This window comes from Hippopotamus amphibius, chromosome 7 (assembly GCF_030028045.1).
Source record: "Hippopotamus amphibius kiboko isolate mHipAmp2 chromosome 7, mHipAmp2.hap2, whole genome shotgun sequence".
Classification (NCBI taxonomy): domain Eukaryota; kingdom Metazoa; phylum Chordata; class Mammalia; order Artiodactyla; family Hippopotamidae; genus Hippopotamus; species Hippopotamus amphibius.
The window spans coordinates 76,216,073-76,234,507 of NC_080192.1; the positions used below are offsets into that span (position 1 = coordinate 76,216,073).

At 43.5% G+C, this 18,435-nt stretch overlaps 1 protein-coding gene across 1 annotated transcript in view; it reads left to right on the forward strand.

The window, feature by feature from the left end:
- The first annotated feature begins 242 nt into the window (after window positions 1-242).
- Window positions 243-18,435, forward strand: part of CNGA3 (cyclic nucleotide gated channel subunit alpha 3) — a 55,485-nt gene continuing 37,292 nt past the window's right edge. The window contains exon 1 of the mRNA XM_057742170.1: window positions 243-382. The gene's annotated coding sequence lies outside the window, so the exon portion shown is untranslated. The remainder of the gene's footprint in view (window positions 383-18,435) is intronic.

An 18,435-nucleotide genomic window follows, 5' to 3' on the forward strand; every position in this document is an offset into this window, starting at 1 on the left:
CACCTTTAAACTTCAGACTCCCAGATCTCTGCTGTGTCCTCTTGTAGTGCGGATTACACTACTGGTAAGACATCCCAGGAAAGAGTCCAGGGAGGCCGTTCGCGATTAGGAAAGAGTCCACATTTGACAGATGAACTTTCCTGCTTTCTTGCTCCTGGCTCCCCCTCTTCCCTTCTGCCTCTTCCGGGACCGCCTTTGAGGCTGCAGAGCCTCACCGGACTTTTGCAGAGCGAGGGAGGCAACGGCTCCTTCCGCCGCCTGCAAAGGAGGGTCCTGGGGCAGGAGCGAGTGGGAGGGGGTGAGGCCGGAGCTGCTGCCCAGAGCGAGGAGGAGAAGCTCTGCCAGACACAGAAGCGCCGCGAGAGCTCAAACTTTTGGTGGGGTAAGGATTTTAGGGGCTCTTGAGCTGGTTGTTCTTGGGGCGCTGGGAGGTGCGCGGGGGACGCAGACTCCAGCCACCCTGTGGACTAAAGAAAGACGCGCAGGGCGGTGGGGTGGCGGAGCCCTAGGGCGGGCGCGGCGCTGTCCGCAGCCCCCTGTGCTGAAATGGGCCGCGTCTCGGCAGGAGAGAAAGGGGCAGCAGTAAGGGCCCGCTCTGGCATCTGCTCCCACCCCCGGCACGCGCGCGCGCGCCCACACACACACACACACACCCCTCCAGCAGGGATCAAAGGACTAGAAGGCGTCCCCTGAGCCTCCTAAGTCTATCGCACCCCCATCTACTCACGTCCCGAAGCCGGCTGAGCCGTCGGGGCAGGAGGCAGAAGAAGCTAGGCTCCTTCAGCAAAAGGATGTCCAGCCTGACAGCATCCCCGAGACACCTCCCCAAGATACCCTGTACCCGGAGGCCGCTCCCCGCGCCTCCACGGCTGCCCGTCCGGGAAGAGGCTCCCCGCCGCCTCGTTCCTCGGGCTCCAGATCGGGGTCCCCCGCAGTCTCCCCGAGTACGCACGGCGCATGGGAAAGTTGTGTCCATGGCTTGGAGGAAGCAGGAACCAAGGGGAACGCGCACGGGGGTCGGGGGACTGACTTCGCTGGACCCTACTCAGCCTTGAGGATCCAGAGAGACAGGTGGGCTGGGGAGGAGGCTAAGAATTAAAATTCTTTGGTGGGGTGAGCAGTTTGTTTTTCTTTTTTAATGATAAAATCATAATCCGTGATCTTGGCTGCTCTGGCCTTAGTGGCTTAGTGCTCAGGAGCGAGGCGAAGGGGCGGGGTGGGGGGCCCTCTGATCCTTTGCAATCCCCTAACCGGATAATCACACGGGCTCTCTGTCCTCATCCTCCGCCTTTTCTCCCCACCTCAGCCCCCACCCCCACTCCCGATGCCCCGAGGGGGCGCGGCCAGCCACCCCTCACGCTCCGGCCATCCCGGGCAAGGACTGTGTGACTGGAGGAAGGGCCGATTCATTTTTGTCTCCATGTAATTCCCCAACTCACAGCTGCCCTACTTTATGCTGTTGCTGAGACTTTAAAGTTTGTCATTCTGAAGTGGGTATCTCTAATTAGACGCGGCATGTGGCCGAGGATGAGGGGGGCAGGAGCAGAGAGAACCTGGAGCCCGCGGCTGGGACTCCGTGGCGGTGGACGCGGTGCCGGGGACACAAGCAGTTCGCTCGCTGAGGGCTCTCCCTGCGAGCGGTTCCGCCGGCTCAGTCCCTCTCCCGGAAACCCGACAGCGCGACGGTGGACGCTCCTCACCACATCTTACAGAGGGGCGAAGCTGGGGTGGGCGCCTTCCCTGGTATCGCAGACCCTGGAGCAATGGCCCCCTACCTGGGCTCGGGCCCTAACCCTGAGTGTTCAGCCCAGACCCCTGTCTCTGCGGACCTGCCGGCCAGTCCCCCACCCCCACCCTGCACACACTCTCACACACAGTTTCATTCATAAAAATGGGCGATGATATCCTTGTCTAGGCATGGAGTCACATACTACCTGAGTGAGAAATCACTGGAGGGGACGATGGAAAGTCGGGCTGGGAGGAGGGAGGTGACCACTATCACAGTCGCTCTCTAAGCTAGGTCTTGTATGCCAGAGCTCCGGATTCTTGACAATTCTGCTGGATCAAGGAAACGAGTTAGGATTTCACTGAGCTAGTGGGATCTCCTTTGGCAGGAGAGGGTGTGGCAGGGAAGACACGAACTCCCCTTATGTCACATGAACGCCCAAGTGCACGCAGTTTTCCTCTTCAGCCTTTGTTCCTGTCATAAATGGGGACTTTGACCCGCGTGGGATGCCAGGAGAGAGTGACTGGCTGCTCTCTGGGTGACTGACTGGTCCCCGCAATATCTCAGTCACTTTATCTGGGACTTTGGCCAGGACTGCATGTGCTTCTTGCCTTTGATGCACCCGTGTTCATGCCTTTTCTGTCCTTATTCACTATTTGCCAGCGGTTACTGCGACTGGTTAATAATGGGGTTGCCATGGTGACCAATCTCCCGTCACCATGGTACCCAGGAGGTAAACAGTCAGAAGCTGCAGAGGCACTTCAGTAGCTCCCCCAGATCTTGCACAGGCTGAGGGTTTCCTGCGGTTGTGAGGGAGGGATGGCAATGATCAGGTGCTATTCTCCCCTCTTCCCAACCCCCCAACACACACTGCCTAGCCACCTGTTCACCTGAAACCCTCTCTAATCCCTGCCAATCACTGTGGCCTCCAGGTTGGGGTGTCAAGCTTTCCTCTCCATCCCCCACTTGCTGGGGTGGGGGGGGAGGTAAATGGTTTTCCCTCTGACCTAACTCATGTCAGCTGCACACTGTCTACACCTGAGTATAAATCACAAGGCTAAGCCCTGTGGGAGACAGAATTAATTAAACAAACAGTTCCTGGCCTCTGGACATCACAGTGTAGAGATGGCCTCTGCTCTGGGCTGAAATAGGGTGATAACAGTGCCCCAGCGTAGAGAGGGGTGGGGGTGACAGACCCCCAGGAGGAGGCCATATGGAGGTGAAACTAAGGAATTTCAACTGGCGAGCAAGAGGGGAACGTCTCTCTAGGCAGAGAAACTAGCAGGAGTAAAGATGTGAGTTTACTCAGGAGAGGATAGGCCCTGCTGTGATAACACGTAGACTTGTAACAGGGGCCGGTCCGCACACAGCTGTTAGCTCTCAACAGTTATCACGAGACCATGAGTACGAGACCTTGAGCTCTGCGGTTAGAGGTCCAGCTCAACTAACTGCCGGCCTCATGGTGGTCTCCTAGACAGAGAGTGTGGTGAGAGGTTGATGGTGGCCTTCTACCCAGGGCCTCCAGGCCTTGTGGCCTGGGGCCGGCCGGTAAGCTGGGGTCCCAGGGACAGGCTGAGGGCTGGATCCCCCAGAGCTCCAGAGCCCTCACCACGGCACCCACTGGCTGGGCCCAGGCCTTGAAGCAGCAGCGAACCCCTCCTCCACCTCATGGAGGCGGCCGTCCTCATGGGTCGTGGTCTGTGGAGGCCTTAGCACCTGGCATGTACGGACACTGCCATGAAGGTAACAGCTTCAACCAGTTTCAGTCTCTCCGTTCAAGTTTCAAAACGTGGGCCAGCTTAGATCAGTTGTCCACCCCAGGAGGTGGCCAGAGGTCAGGGTTAAGTTGCAAGGACATAGCACATCATTGCTTCAGGTCCACCTCTGTGGTGGGGCTGTTCCAAAGAAGAGCAGTTGTAGTCAGCTGGGAATTAACCTAATTGGTATTTGCTACATGTACTCCTATTGATCCTATACAAATGGTTCTCTCCAGCTTAAATGAAAAGCCTAAGGGCCTGCTGGGTCCTGGGCACCTGGCTCCCTCAGTGATGACAGCTGGCAGTGTCTGGGGACCTGGCCCTGAGGGTGCCGCCAGCTGAGATCTGCCTCTTCTGCCAGGCCTGGGCACTGGCGGAAGGACCCAGACTGGGTGCTGGACCAACGTTCCCAGGAAGGGTAACTGGCCCATGTAGGGACACTCTCCTCTTAACCAGGGCCTGGGCCTCGGAGGGTGAGAGTTGAGCATTGGGTCCTTGACCTTTCTTGTCAGAACAGAGAATAACATTTGTTTTGGTGGAGGTTTATAGGAACGTTATTACCTGACCATGACTGACCTCGAGAACCAAGGATCTGACACCAAGAAGTTTGCAGCAACTAACCACGCCCCTCCCTCACCTTTCCTATAACAGGGCTTTGTGGAAAGCTTTCAGGGAGTTCAGGGTTTTTAAGGCATGAGCCACCCGTCTCCTCGCATGGCCCTCCAATAAACCTTTCTCTGCTGCAAATTCCGACATTTTTGTATTGTTTGGCTTCACTGTGTGTCAGGCACGCGGACTTGCATTCAGTAATAGACTCAAAACGTCTCAGTGGCTTAGCCCATCGCCTAGGCAACGTCTGAGGTTCCGAGGCATTGGGGGTTCCTGCATCATGGGGGGAGTCTGCTGGCCAGAGCCTGCCATTCAGCTTTCAGCTGGCCAAGAAAGGGGACTGAGAAATACAGCCAGCACAGGGTGGGCTTTGGTGAGCAGTCTCTGCCAGTAGATGGGGTGAGAAAATTCATGCCACCCTTAAGGAAAGGGTGAGTGATTTTATTTATTATTTATTTTTTTAATAAATTTATTTATTTATTTATTGGATGCAGTGGGTCTTCGTTGCTGTGGGAGGGCTTTCTCTAGGTGTGGCAAGCAAGGGCTACTCTTCGTTGCAGTGCGTGGACTTATTGTGGTGGCTTCTCTTGTTGCAGAGCACAGGCTCTAGGCACACAGGGTTCAGTAGCTGCAGCACACAGGCTCAGTAGTTGTGGCACACGGGCTTAATTGCCCCAAGGCATGTGGGAATCTTCCCTAACCAGAGATTGAACCCATGTCCCCTGCATTGGCAGGCGGATCCTTAACCACTGTGCCACCAGGGCAGCCCCGAGTGATTTGGTTTAAATGGAGCATCCCTTTTAGGCTAATATGATCCAGGTTACAAAAAATCTTGAATGTCAGGCTAAGACTACATGCTGGAGAAAACAGGCAACCTCTGAAAGTTTCTGAGTGACGTGGTTAGAACTACTGTGTAGAAAGATAAGGTGTTAGTGTGGAAGATTCATTCATTCTTTCATTCCACAGTCATTGAGCACCTCCTGAGTGCCAGGCCTTGGATGGGTTGCAGAGGTGAGGCTACAGATGGGAGATGAACAAAGGGAATTGTTTCAATAATCCTGGGGAAGGAGACAAGGGCCTGGACAGAGGTGGGAGCAGAGCTCGAGGAGGCCAGGAGCTGCCTCTGGCTAGTTTGAGCCCTGGCACATGGTTAGGGTGCAATGCATTTCTTTTTTTTTTTTTTCATTTGTACCATTTTATTACATGATGTGGGATTTTTTGATACACACACACACACACACACACACATATATATATATACTTTTGGTATACCTAACCAACTTGTTATATCCTGCTCTTCACTTTTTATCTGCACCATTCTCTAGAAATAAACTTTTATTTTAAGTAATATATATATACATATATATACTATTTTTAAATAGGTAATATCATGTGTTAAACATTTGTTATTTTATAAGACATGGTAATCCGTATATATAAACCCATTTAAGCCACACAATAACTCATACAAGAGTTATGAGTAGGGATTAACAGTACACGCTTACGGTAAAGAAAATAAGCCCCAGTGCATTTCTAAATTAGTGAATGGATGCGTGGAAGACAACAAGAGGGGACAGATGGTTGGTGTAACTGAAGGACTTGGTGATGGTGGGTCTGGGGAAGTGAGGGAGAGGGAGGAGTGGAAGCTTAGTCAAGTCTCCGCTGGGTGATTCGTTGGCTCCAGGCGTCGTGTCATTTATGGGGCATTAACCAAGATAGGGCTTGGGGGAGGAAGGGCATATTTGGGAGGAGCTGGGATGGTGCCATTTGGGACAGTTAGTTTTGTACCAACGCAAACTCTTCCCTGGATATAGTGCATCCTCCCTCACATGGCCCGCACCCTGGACCTCATCTGATCCCCAGAGCACTTCTTTTGTCCTTCTTTTTTTTTTTTTTTTTTTTTTTTTAACATTTATTTATTTATTTGGCCGCACAGCACATGGAGTCCTAGTTCCCCTACCAGGGATTGAATCCATGCCCCATCCCCTCTCCCAGCAGTGGAAACGTGGAGTCTCAACCACTGGACCAGGGAAGTCCCTTGTTTGTCCTTTTTTGAGGAACTTCACACATTCCATCTTGTATTAGAATAATCCAGTGTAGGGGTTAAACCACAACAGGCTTTTATTCCCCAGTTCTGCCACTGGGCATCTTTGAATAAGTTGCTAACCATTCTGAGTCTCAGTTTCTTCCTGTGTAAGTTAGTAGCAGTAGTTATAGCATCTGCCTCATTGGGTTGTTGGGAGAAGAAATAAAGCAATTGGAGTGAATTTCTCAGCACAGTGCCTGGCATGGCAAGTGCTCAAAGTTGGATATGACTATCTTATTTCCTGTAATGACAGTGTATTACTTTTATAATCATATCACAAAAGTTAATTAAGGGAAAAAACACACTTTACCTCCTGTGCCTGCAGTGAGGCTTGGTAAAACAGGTCCTTGGGGAAGGAAGGGATGTCCTTTGCCTGGCTTTGATCAAGACTGTGTGTGTGTGTGTGCGCGCACGCGCGCGGACGCACACCCTTGTTGAGAGGTGGGAGGAGCAGATGGAATTCTGGGGAGAGGAACTATAGGGCTGGCTACAGAGATGTGGGTTCTCCAGCTCTAGCAACATCTAGGAAGCAGTTTCAGTCTCTTGGAATCTCAATCTGAGCAGCTGAATCCTATTGCAAAGTAGTAATTTAGAAACTGAGTGCACTTAAAGCTCAGGAAACCAGAGTCCCATTAGCTTTGAGTCATCCCTGCAGAAGACCAAGACACTTTCTAGTCATGAGGCAAGCCTCTGTCTGGTGGTTGAGTAACATAATTGATAACCTTGTTACAATTTCAGTGCGTTCTCTTTCACCCCAAATCTCTTCCTGTCTGGGGGGAACAATGTTAGCTTTTCTTCTCAGGAAGGAATTGAACATCTACAGCTGACCTGTGCAAGCTGCCCTTTGCTTGTGTTATAAAAATGCACAGAGTTCAGAAGAGGGAGAACTCCACCTCCTAGCCATTCAGAGGTTTCCTTGAGAAACAAAATTCAACTCTCCTAATTCAGACTCATTCTTCCTATCTTGGTGCAGCAACATTCCTGGGTTTGCCTAGACCCTACATGGCAGAAAAAGGAGAACAGGGATTCTACCTCCATCTCCCTTCATCAACAGGGAAGCTCAACTCTGAGCACAACTGGACACACCCTCGTAGTCTAAGACCTGAGCTACCCTTTGGGACATTTCTTGGGAAGATAGAGGAAACTTTGATATTAACTGATTGCAGAAGTTGGCCTCGTTTCTTGAGAGGCAGGGAATTAAGCTTGCAGGCGCTACAATTAGATTGCCTGCTACAGTCCTGGCTGTGTGAACTGTGTACCTTGGTTTGCTCGTCTATAAAATAGGGGTCACTTCATCAGGTTATTGTGAGGATTAAATCAGTTGATAGATGGGGAGCAGTGCCTGGCATCTTGTAAACCCTCAAGAACATGATCATTATCATTAATGTGATATTTTGACATCTCTACCCTTTAGTATATTTATGTTTTGTGAATTCCTTGTAGTAGATATTGTGAGTTTTGCCTTTTAAAAGTGTTTTGATTATAAACTTAACATTACTTCTTTTTTTAGATATAATTCACATGCCATGAAAGTCATCTAAAGTATACATTTCAGCGATTTTTAGTATCTTTACAGCCGTGCAACCATTAACTCAATATAATGTTTAAACTTTTCAACAGTCCAGAAAGAAACCTTGCACCCGTTATCAGACATTTTCTTTTCTGACTCCCGTCCCCATCCTTGATCCTGGCGGCCAGTAATCTATTTTCTATCTCTATGGATTTGCCTATTCTGGACATTTCATATAAGTAGAATTATACAACATGTGGCTTTTTGTGTTTGGCTTCTTTACTTAGCATAATGTTTTCAATGTTCATCCACGTTGTAGCAGGTATCAGTATTTTATCCTTTTTAATTGCCAAATAAAATCCCCTTTGAATAACATTTCATTATATAGATACACATTTTGTTACACCAGTTATCATTTGATGGCCATCTAGGTTGTTTCCTAAATAAATATGAATATGAATAATTCTGCTATGAACACTGAAATATAAGTTGCTATGGACATATGTTTTCATTAGGTATATGCCTACAAGTGGAATTCCCAGGTGACTCTAATCTTAGCATTTTGGGGAAATGCCCAACTGTTTTCCAAAGTGGCTGCACCTTATCTTACATTACCACCAGTAGTGTATTAGGATTCCAGTTTATCTGCTGCAGAAATCGGTCCAACGAGAAACCAAGCACCACATTTGGAGGGTTGGAGAACTCTGGTTTATTAAGCCGGTGGCCCCAGACAAGATAACGTTCCAAAGTTCTGGGCCCTGAGCTCAGGGTGAGCTTTACTGTTATAGTGCACATGTTTACAGAGCATGGAAGTTTCCAAACAGAAACTTACAAGAGCAGGTGCAGAACATTCCATTTTTTAGCAAAACATCTTAAAGTTACATCAGATTGTTAGGTCATCTTGTTTTTCTGTTTTTCTCCGCACAGCAAGCATATTTCACAAAAGCAAAACAAGCATGGAGTTATTTTTAGTTTATTCCATTTTATGGAATGTTCTGCAGTTATCATCCCCTGGGCTTAGAAGATCAAGAAGTTGATGCCTTATAAGATTTAAGGGGCATCAGGAGGGGGGATTGAAGTGGAAAGTTAGAGACTTACACTCAGCTAAAAATAACTCCATGCTTGTTTTGCTTTTGTGAAATATTCTTGCTGTGCCCAGAAAAACAGAAAAACAAGATGACCTAACAATCCAATGTAACTTTAAGATGTTTTGCTAAAAAATGGAATGTTCTGCACCTGCTCTTGTAAGTTTCTGTTTGGAAACTTCCATGCTCTGTAAACGTGTGCACTATAACAGTAAAGCTCACCCTGAGCTCGGGGCCCAGAACTTTGGAACGTTAGCTTGTCTGGGGCTGCCAGCTTAATAAACCTGAGTTCTCCAACCCTCCAAGTGTGGTGCTTTCTTGACGGACCGATTTCTGCAAGAAGTTAATTTTTGTGTATGGTGTATATTCTTTTACAGGTGGATATGCAGTTGTCCCAGAAACACTTGTTGAAAAGACCATTCATTCTTTCCCTCATTGAGTTATCTTGGCACACTTGTTGAAAATCAGTTGACCATAGTGTATGAGTTTATTTCCAGACTCTCAATTCTATTCCCTTGACCTATATATATCTATCCTTACACCAGTACAACTCTGACTTGATTACTGTAGCTTTGTAATAGGTTTTGAAATCAGAAAGTGTGAGTCCTCCAACTTTGTTCTTTCTTTATCAGGATTTCGAGTTTGTTTTGGCTATTCTGGGCCCCTTGAATTTCCATGTAAATTTTAGAATCAGCCTGACAAGTTTTACAAAAATTCTATAAGGGATTTGATAAGGATTGTATTGAATCTGTAGATCAGTTTGGGAAATATTGTCATATTAACTATTAATTATTCTAATCTATGAGCAAGAGATATCATCCCACTTATTTAGATGTTTTTAATTTCTTTCAACACTTTTTATAGTTTCCAGTGTACAAATCTTTCATTTCCTTAATTAAACTTATTGCTAAATATTTTATTATTTTTATTGCTATTAAAATGGGACTGTTTTCTTAATTTCATTTTCTTATTTATAAGAAATACAACTGATTTTCCTATTCTCATCTTGTATCCTGCAATACTACTAAACTGTTATTAATTCTAATAGTTTTTTTAGTGGATTCGTTGTGATTTTCTGTATACCAGATTATGTCATCTGCAAATAGAGATAGTTTTACTTCTTCTTTTCCAATCTGATGCCTTTATTTATTTTTCTTGCCTAATGGCCCTGGCTAGCCATACCATGTTGCATAGAGGTGATAAGAATGGACCTCTTTATCTTATTCCTGATCCTAGAGGGAAAGCATTCAATCTTTCACCATTATGTTGTTAGCTATGGCTTTGTCATAGATGCCCTTAATCAGGTTGAGGACATTTCCTTCTAGTCCTATGGCTGCATTGGGTCTTCGTTGCTGCGCACAGGCTTTCTCTACTTGCGGTGAAAGTGGGGCTACTCTTCATTGCGGTGCATGGGCTTATCGGTGCGGTGGCTTCTCTTGTTGCCAAGCAAGGGCTCTAGGCACGCAGGCTTCAGTAGTTGTGGCACACAGGCTCTAGAGCACAGTTTCAGTAGTTGGGGTGCACGGACTTAGTTGCTCTGTGGCATGTGGGATCTTCCTGGACCAGGGATCGAACCTGTGTCCCCTGCATTGGCAGGCAGATTCTTAACCACTGTGCCACCAGGGAAGTCCCTATTGATAGTTTTTAACTTGAGCATATGTTGGATTTTGTCAAATGCTTTTCTTGTGTCCGTTGAGATGAGCATGTGGTTTTTACCCTTTATTTTACGACTATGGCGTATTATGCTGGTTAATTTTGGATGATAATCAACTTTGCATTCCTAGGATAAATATCACTTGGCCATCATGTAAAATCCTTTTATGTGTTGCTAGATTTTGTTCACTAGTATTTTGTTGAGGATTTTTGCATATGAATATAATTTTCAAAATGCCCTCTCACGTTAAGTTCTGATATTCAAGTTGTTTATACTTATATTGGGCCTTGTCCAGAGAATGTTAACATTATCTAGTGTTTTCCCTTTCTGTTTTCAAAGCTCTGGAATATTTTTATTTCCTCCACATAAGATTATGCTCACAGAAAATATGAGCGGACCCTCTGGTTCAGTATTTGCACTGTAGAGTTTTGTCTCATCGTAGAAATTCTGAAACAGAAGGACCTTTAATAATCAACTGGGCCTTGGTTTTCAACTCTGTTCCACAGAGTTCCCTATGGTATTCTGTATGCGTTTTAAAGGTTTTTTTTTTTTAATGTATATTTAAATGTTTTAAAACCCCAAATACATAAAGATAGCATTGATTGACATGTGTTCCATACCAAACTTTACTATATCGGATATCATGGTCAAGATTAATTTATGTCCCACTGATTGTCTTTATAAAATTATCAAATACATTTAAATAAAATGCTACAAGTGAATGTTTTATGCATTGGATTCCTATGAAAGATTTCGTCTGCAATAAGTCTATGTCCATCATTACATGAAGAAACTAAAGTGCTAGGTCACTTGCCCAAATTAGTGGCTGAGCTGAGAAGAGACTGCAGCTCTCCTTTCTCTCAGTTCAGTGCCCTCAACCACCTATATTGTCTTTCCAAAGTTATTTGTCTCAAACAAAAGATATTTTACTCAGGAGACTGCTTGGAAACACACAGCCCTCATCATTGGGTTGGTGTAGTAATGTCTGTTCTGGTCTTTGTGTTTGTTCTGTGGCTGGTTCACAAGTCTCAGAGTGATTCAGGGCTCAGCATTGGACATTTTCCCTTCTACCCTGAAGTTCTCACATGGAATAGGAAAGAAGAGAAGAGCAATTAGAAGTGTGCTTTTGGGACTTCCCTGGTGGCACAGTGGTTAAGAATGCCAGTGTGGGGGACATGGGTTCAATCACTGGGCCAGGAAGATCCCACATGCTGTGGAACAACTAAGCCCGTGCACCACAACAACTGAGCCTACGCTCTAGAGCCCATGAGCCACAATGACTGAGTTCATGTGCCACAACTACTGAGGCCCAAGCACCTAGCACCCATGCTCCACAAGAAGAAAAGTCACTGAGAAGCCCGTGCACTGCAATGAAAACTAGCCCCCGCTGGCCACAACTAGAGAAAGTCCACATGCGGCAATGAAGACCCAATGCAGCCAAAAATAAATAAATAAATATTTTTTTAAAAAAGGAAGTGTGCTTAGGCAAAAGTTCCAAGGCATGCAGACCTTGTGGGAGTTATTGACTTACCTCTGGAGTTTAATTTGGCAGAGTGAACCTGTCCAACCTCACACTTACTAAGAATTGGCTGAGTACTTTTGCCCAGAGCGATGCTGAAAAAGTTGGGTTGTGGAGGATTGAAATGGATGAAGTGCAGAAAGAGGTTACTTCTGAGAAGCGCAAAGATCCCAAATAGTGAAAGCGGTCCATCTCAGCTGGAGAAAGGGAGACGTGGGCCAGGTGTGCCCACCCAGCAAGACTGTGGGGCTCTCCTTTGATTGGGGTTCCCCTTTGTTTGGCCTGGCTCTGTGTCCAGACTTGATGCCTCACTAACTGGACCTGCCAACCCCCAGTGGAATAGGAGTCATCACCCAGGACAATGATAATTCACAAAAGGCTTCCAGACTGGCATGCATATTGGGCTGCAGGCACCTCTCTATTGATGAGCTACATTCAGGGTTTGGAAAATGATAGTGTTTAAAATGACACAAATTGAACCAGGACTGGTTTTCTGTTTAAGCCATAATAAATAAAATAAAAACAAAGAAGACAGAACATGGACAATATTTTTTTAGTATGAAAAGTTAGTCGTCATAAGTGGGGACCAAGATTTATTTTTGGAAGCACATTTCAGTTTAGAAGAAAAGGCTTCACATGTTTTGACCTCCTTTGTTGCTTACTTGCTCTCTCCCTCATAAATTCCCATCCATTCTTTTTTTTTTTTTAGTTAAATGATTTCATGAAATTCACACAAATAATAAGCTGCACAATTGAAATACACAAGCAGTTTTTCTGACTTTAAAATGTGCTTTCCTCTCCACATATAACAGGTTTCTTTTTCTTCCTTCCTTCCTTCATTTCTTCCTGCCTTTCCCTTTCTTTCCCTTCCTTCCTTCCTTCCTTCCTTCCTTCCTTCCTTCCTTCCTTCCTTCCTTTCTTTCTTTCTTTCTTTCTTTCAGCTCTTTATTGGAATATAATTGCTTTACACCCTTGTACCAGCTTATGAGGTACACCAAAGTGAATCAGCTGTATTTATACAATTATCCCCACATCCCCACCCTCCCGCGACTCCCTCTCACCCTCCCTGCCCCGGCCCTCTAAGGCATCTCCCATCATCGAGTTCACCTCCCTTTGTTATACAGCAACTTCCCACTAGCTATCTATTTTACAATTGGGAGTAAGTATATGTCTATGCTACTCTCTCACTTCATCCCAGCTTCCCCTTCATCCGCTGCACCCCCCAATCCCATGTCCTCCAGTCCATTCTCTGCATCTGCATCCTTATTCTTGTCCTGTCACTGGGTTCATCAGTACCTTTTTTTTTTTTTTTTTAGATTCTGTATATATGAGTTAGCATACAATATTTGTTTTTCTCTTTCTGGCTTACTTCACTCTGTATGACACACTCTAGGTCTATCCACCTCATTACATATAGCTCCATCTCATTCCTTTTTATAGCTGAGTAATATTCCATTGTATATATATGCCACATCTTCTTTATCCATTCATCTGTTGATGGGCATTTAGGTTGCTTCCATGTCCTGGCTATTGTAAATAGTGCTGCAATAAACATTATGGTACAAGTTTCTTTTTGGATTATGGTTTTCTTTGGGTATATGCGCAGTAGTGGGATTACTGGATCATATGGTAGTTCTATTTTTAGTTTTTTAAGGAACCTCCAAACTGTTTTCCATAGTGGCTGTACCAACTTACATTCCCACCAACAGTGCAGCAGAGTTCCCTTTTCTCCACACCCTCTCCAACATTTGTTGTTTCTAGATTTTGTGATGATGGCCATTCTGACCAGTGTGAGGTGATACCTCATTGTGGCTTTGACTTGCATTTCTCTAATGGTTAGTGACATTAAGCATCTTTTCATGTGTTGGCCATCTGTATGTCTTCTGTGGAGAAATGTCTATTTAGGTCTTCCGCCCATTTGTGGATTGGGTTATTTGCTTTTTTGGTATTCAGCTGCAAGAGCTGCTTGTATATTTTGGAGATTAATCCTTTGTCTGTTATTTCATTGGCAACTATTTTTTTCCCATTCTGAGGTTTGTCTTCTTGTCTTGTTTATGGTTTCTTTTGCTGTGCAAAAGCTTCTAAGTTTCATTAGCTCCCATTTGTTTATTCTTGATTTTCTTTCCATTACTCTAGGAGGTGAGTCAAAAAGGATCTTGCTTTGATGTATGTCATAGAATGTTCTGCCTATGTTTTCCTATAAGAGTTTTATAGTGTCTGGCCTTACATGTAGGTCTTTAATCCATTTGGAGTTTATTTTTGTGTATGGTGTTAGGAAGTATTCTAATTTCATTCTTTTCCATGTTGCTGTCCAATGTTCCCAGCACCACTTATTGAAGAGGCTGTCTTTTTTCCATTGTGTATTCTTGCCTCCTTTGTCTAAGAGAAGTTGCCCATATGTGCTTGGGCTTACCTCTGTGTTCTCTATTCTATTCCATGGATCTTCCTTTCTATTTTTGTACCAGTACCATACTGTCTTGATCACTGTGGCCTTGTAGTATAGTTTGAAGTCAGGAAACCTAATTCCACCAACTCCATCTTTCCTTCTCAAGATTGCTTTGGCTATTCGGGGTCTTTTGCGTTTCCATACAAATAGTAAGATTTCTTGTTCTAGTTCTGTGAAAAATGCCCTAGGTAATTTGACAGGATTGCATTGAATCTGTAAATTGCTTTGGGTAGTACAGTCATTTTCACAATGTTGATTCTTCCAATCCAAGAACATGGTATGTCTGTCCATCTGTCTGTGTCGTCTTTGATTTCTTTCATCAGTGTCTTATAGTTTTTTGCATACAGGTCTTTTGCCTCCTTAGGCAGGTTAATTCCTAGGTATTTTATTCTTTTTGTTGCAATGGTGAATGGGAGAGTTTCCTTAATTTCTCTTTCTGCTTTTTCATTGTTAGTGTATACGAATGCAAGAGATTTCTGCACATTAATTTTGTATCCCGCTACTTTACTAAATTCATCAATTAGTGCTAGCAGTTTTCTGGTAGAGTCTTTAGGGTTTTCTATGTATAATATCATGTCATCTGCAAAGAGTGACAATTTTACTTCTTCTTTTCCAATTTGGATTCCTTTTATTTCATTTTCTTCTCTGATTGCTGTGGCTAAAACATCCAAAACTCTGTTGAATAATAATGGCGAGAGTGGACACCCTTGTCTTGTTCCTGTCCTTAGAGGGAATTCTTTCAGTTTTTCACCATTTAGAATGATGTTGGCTGTTGGTTTGTCATATATGGCTTTTATTATGTTGAGGTAATTTCCTTTTATGCCCATTTTCTGGAGAGTTTTTATCATAAATGGATATTGAATTTTGTCAAAAGCTTTCTCTGCATCTATTGAGATGATCATATGGTTTTTATCCTTCAATTTGTTGATATGATGTATCACATTGATTGATTTGCGAATGTTGAAGAATCCTTGCATCCCAGGGATAAACCCCACTTGATCATGGTGTATGATTTTTTTAATGTGCTGTTGCAGTCTGTTAGCTAGTATTTTTTGAGGATTTTTGCATCTATATTCATCAGTGATATTGGCCTGTAATTTTCTTTGTTTTGTGACATCTTTGCCTGGTTTTGGCATCAGGGTGATGGTGGCCTTGTAGAATGAGTTTGGGAGTGTTCCTCCTTCTGCTATATTTTGGAAGAGTTTGAGAAGGATAGGTGTTAGCTCTTCTCTAAATGTTTGATAGAATTCGCCTGTGAAGCCATCTGGTCCTGGGCTTTTGTTTGTTGGGAGATTTTTTATCACAGTCTCAATTCCAGTACTTGTGATTGGTCTGTTCATAGTTTCTATTTCTTCCTGGTTCAGTCTTGAAAGACTGTACTTTTCTAAGAATTTATCCATGTCTTCTAGGTTATCCTATTTATTGGCATATAGTTTGTTGTAGTAGTCTCTCATGATATTTTGTATTTCTGTGGTGTCTATTGTTACTTCTCCTTTTTCATTTCTAATTCTGTTGATTTGTGTCTTCTCCCTTTTTTTCCTGATGAGTCTGACTAATGTTTTATCAATTTTGTTTATCTTCTCAAAGAACCAGCTTTTAGTTTCATTGATCTTTGCAATTGTTTCCTTCATTTCTTTTTCATTTATTTCTGATCTGATCTTTACGATTTCTTTCCTCCTGCTCACTTTGGGGTTTCTTTGTCTTCTTTCTCTAATTGTTTTAGGTGTAAGGTTAGGTTGTTTATTCGATATTTTTCTTGTTTCTTGAGGCAGGACTGTATGGCTATAAACTTCCCTCTTAGAACTGCTTTTGCTGTGTCCCATAGGTTTTGGGTTGTTGTGTTTTCATTGTCATTTGTTTCTAGATATTTTTTTATTTCCTCTTTGATTTCTTTAGTGATTCCTTGGTTTTTTAGGAGTGAATTGTTTAGCCTCCATGTGTTTGTATTTTTTGCAGTTTTTTTCCTGTAATTGATATCTAGTCTCATGCGTTGTGGTCAGAGAAGATGCTTGATATGATTTCAATTTTCTTGAATTTACCAAGGATTGATTTGTGACCCAAGATGTGATCTATTCTGGGAAAATGCTCCATGTGCCCTTGAGAAGAAAGTGTATCCTGTCATTTTTGGATGGAATGTCCTATAAATATCAATTAAGTTGAGATGGTCTAATGTGTCATTTAAAGCTTGTGTGTCCTTATTTATTTTCTGTTTGAATGATCTGTCCATTGGTGTAAGTGGGGTGTTCAAGTCTCCCACTATTATTGTGTTACTGTCAATTTCCCCTTTCATGGCTGTTAGCATTTGCCTTATGTATTGATGTGCTCCTATGTTGGGTGCATAGATATTTACAATTGTTATATGTTCTTCTTGGATGGATCCCTTGATCATTATGTAGTGTCCTTCCTTGTCTCTTGTAACAGTCTTTACTTTTAAGTCTAATTTGTCTGATATGAGTATTGCTACTGCAGCTTTCTTTTGACTTCCATTTGCATGGAATATCTTTTCCATCCCCTTACTTTCAGTCTATATGTGTCCCTAGGTCTGAAGTGGGTTTCTTGTAGGCAGCATATAGAATGGCCTTGTTTTTTTTATCCATTCAGCCAGTCTGTGTCTTTTGGTTGGAGCATTTAATCCATTTACATTTAAGGTGATTATTGACATGTGTGTTCCTATTACCATTTTCTTAATTGTTTGGGGTTTGTTTTTGTAGGTGTTTTCCTTCTCTTGTGTTTCCTACTTAGAAAAGTTCCTTTAGCAATTGTTGTAAGGCTGGTTTGGTGGTGCTGAATTCTCTTAACTTTTGCTTGTCTGTAAAGCTTTTGATTTCTCCCTCAAATCTGAATGAGATTCTTGCTGGGTAGAGTATTCTTGGCTGTAGGTTATTCTCTTTCAGGACTCTCAGTATATCCTGCCTTTCCCTTCTGGCCTGCAGAGTTTCTGTGGAAAGGTCAGCTGTTATCCTTACGGGTTTTCCCTTATATGTTATTTGTTGTTTTTCTCTTGCTGCTTTTAATACTTTTTCTTTGTGTTTAATTTTCATTAGTTTGATTAATATGTGCCTTGGTGTATTTCTCCTTGGGTTTATTCTGTATGGGACTCTCTGTGCTTCTTGGACTTGATTAATTATTTCCTTTCCCATGTTGGGGAAGCTTTCCACTATAACCTCTTCAAGTATTTTATTGGACCATTTCTTTTTTTTTTTTCTTCTTCTGGGATGCCTATGATTCGAATGTTGGTGTGCTTAATGTTGTCACCAAGGTCTCTGAGACTGTCTTCCATTCTTTTTATTCTTTTTTCTCTTTCCTGCTCTGTGGCAGTTATTTCCCCCATTCTATCTTCCAACTCACTTGTTCGTTCTTCTGCGTCAGTTGTTCTGCTGTTTATACCATCTAGAGTATTTTTAATTTCAGTTATTTTGTTGTCCATTACTGTTTGTTTGATCTTTAGTTCTTCTGAGTCCTTATTAACTGTTTCTTGTATTTTCTCTATTTTGTTTTCGAGATTTTGTATCATCTTTACTATCATTACTCTGAACTCTTTTTCAGGCAATTTTCCTATTTCCCCTTCTCTTATTTAGTCTTTTAGGTTTTTTTTCCTGCTCCTTTGCCTTCATGGTATTTGTTTTCTCATGGTAGTCCAAACTTCAGTGGTTGCTTGTCCCAGCAATAAAAGGGTTTAAAGAAGACTGTCCAAGCCCCAGACTAATGGCAGAGTGTTGAGTCAAACAAATACTAAGTCAAGGAAACACATACATGTATAAGACAAACAATTACTGAATCCAATAGAACATAAGGCACTAGAAAGACCTGACAGAGGAACTCCAGTATGCTATCAAGCAATCAAAGAGAAAACCAACAGAAATTCAAAACCAAAACAGAACAAAACAAAAACAAAAACAAACAAACAAACAAAACACCATACACACACAAACACAAATCCAGGGAGATTTTGAAAACTAGGATCAATTATAATAAAGAGCAAGAGTAGCACCAGACAGACTGAAGATTCTCAGAATGAAATTAGACAATTATACTTAGAACTA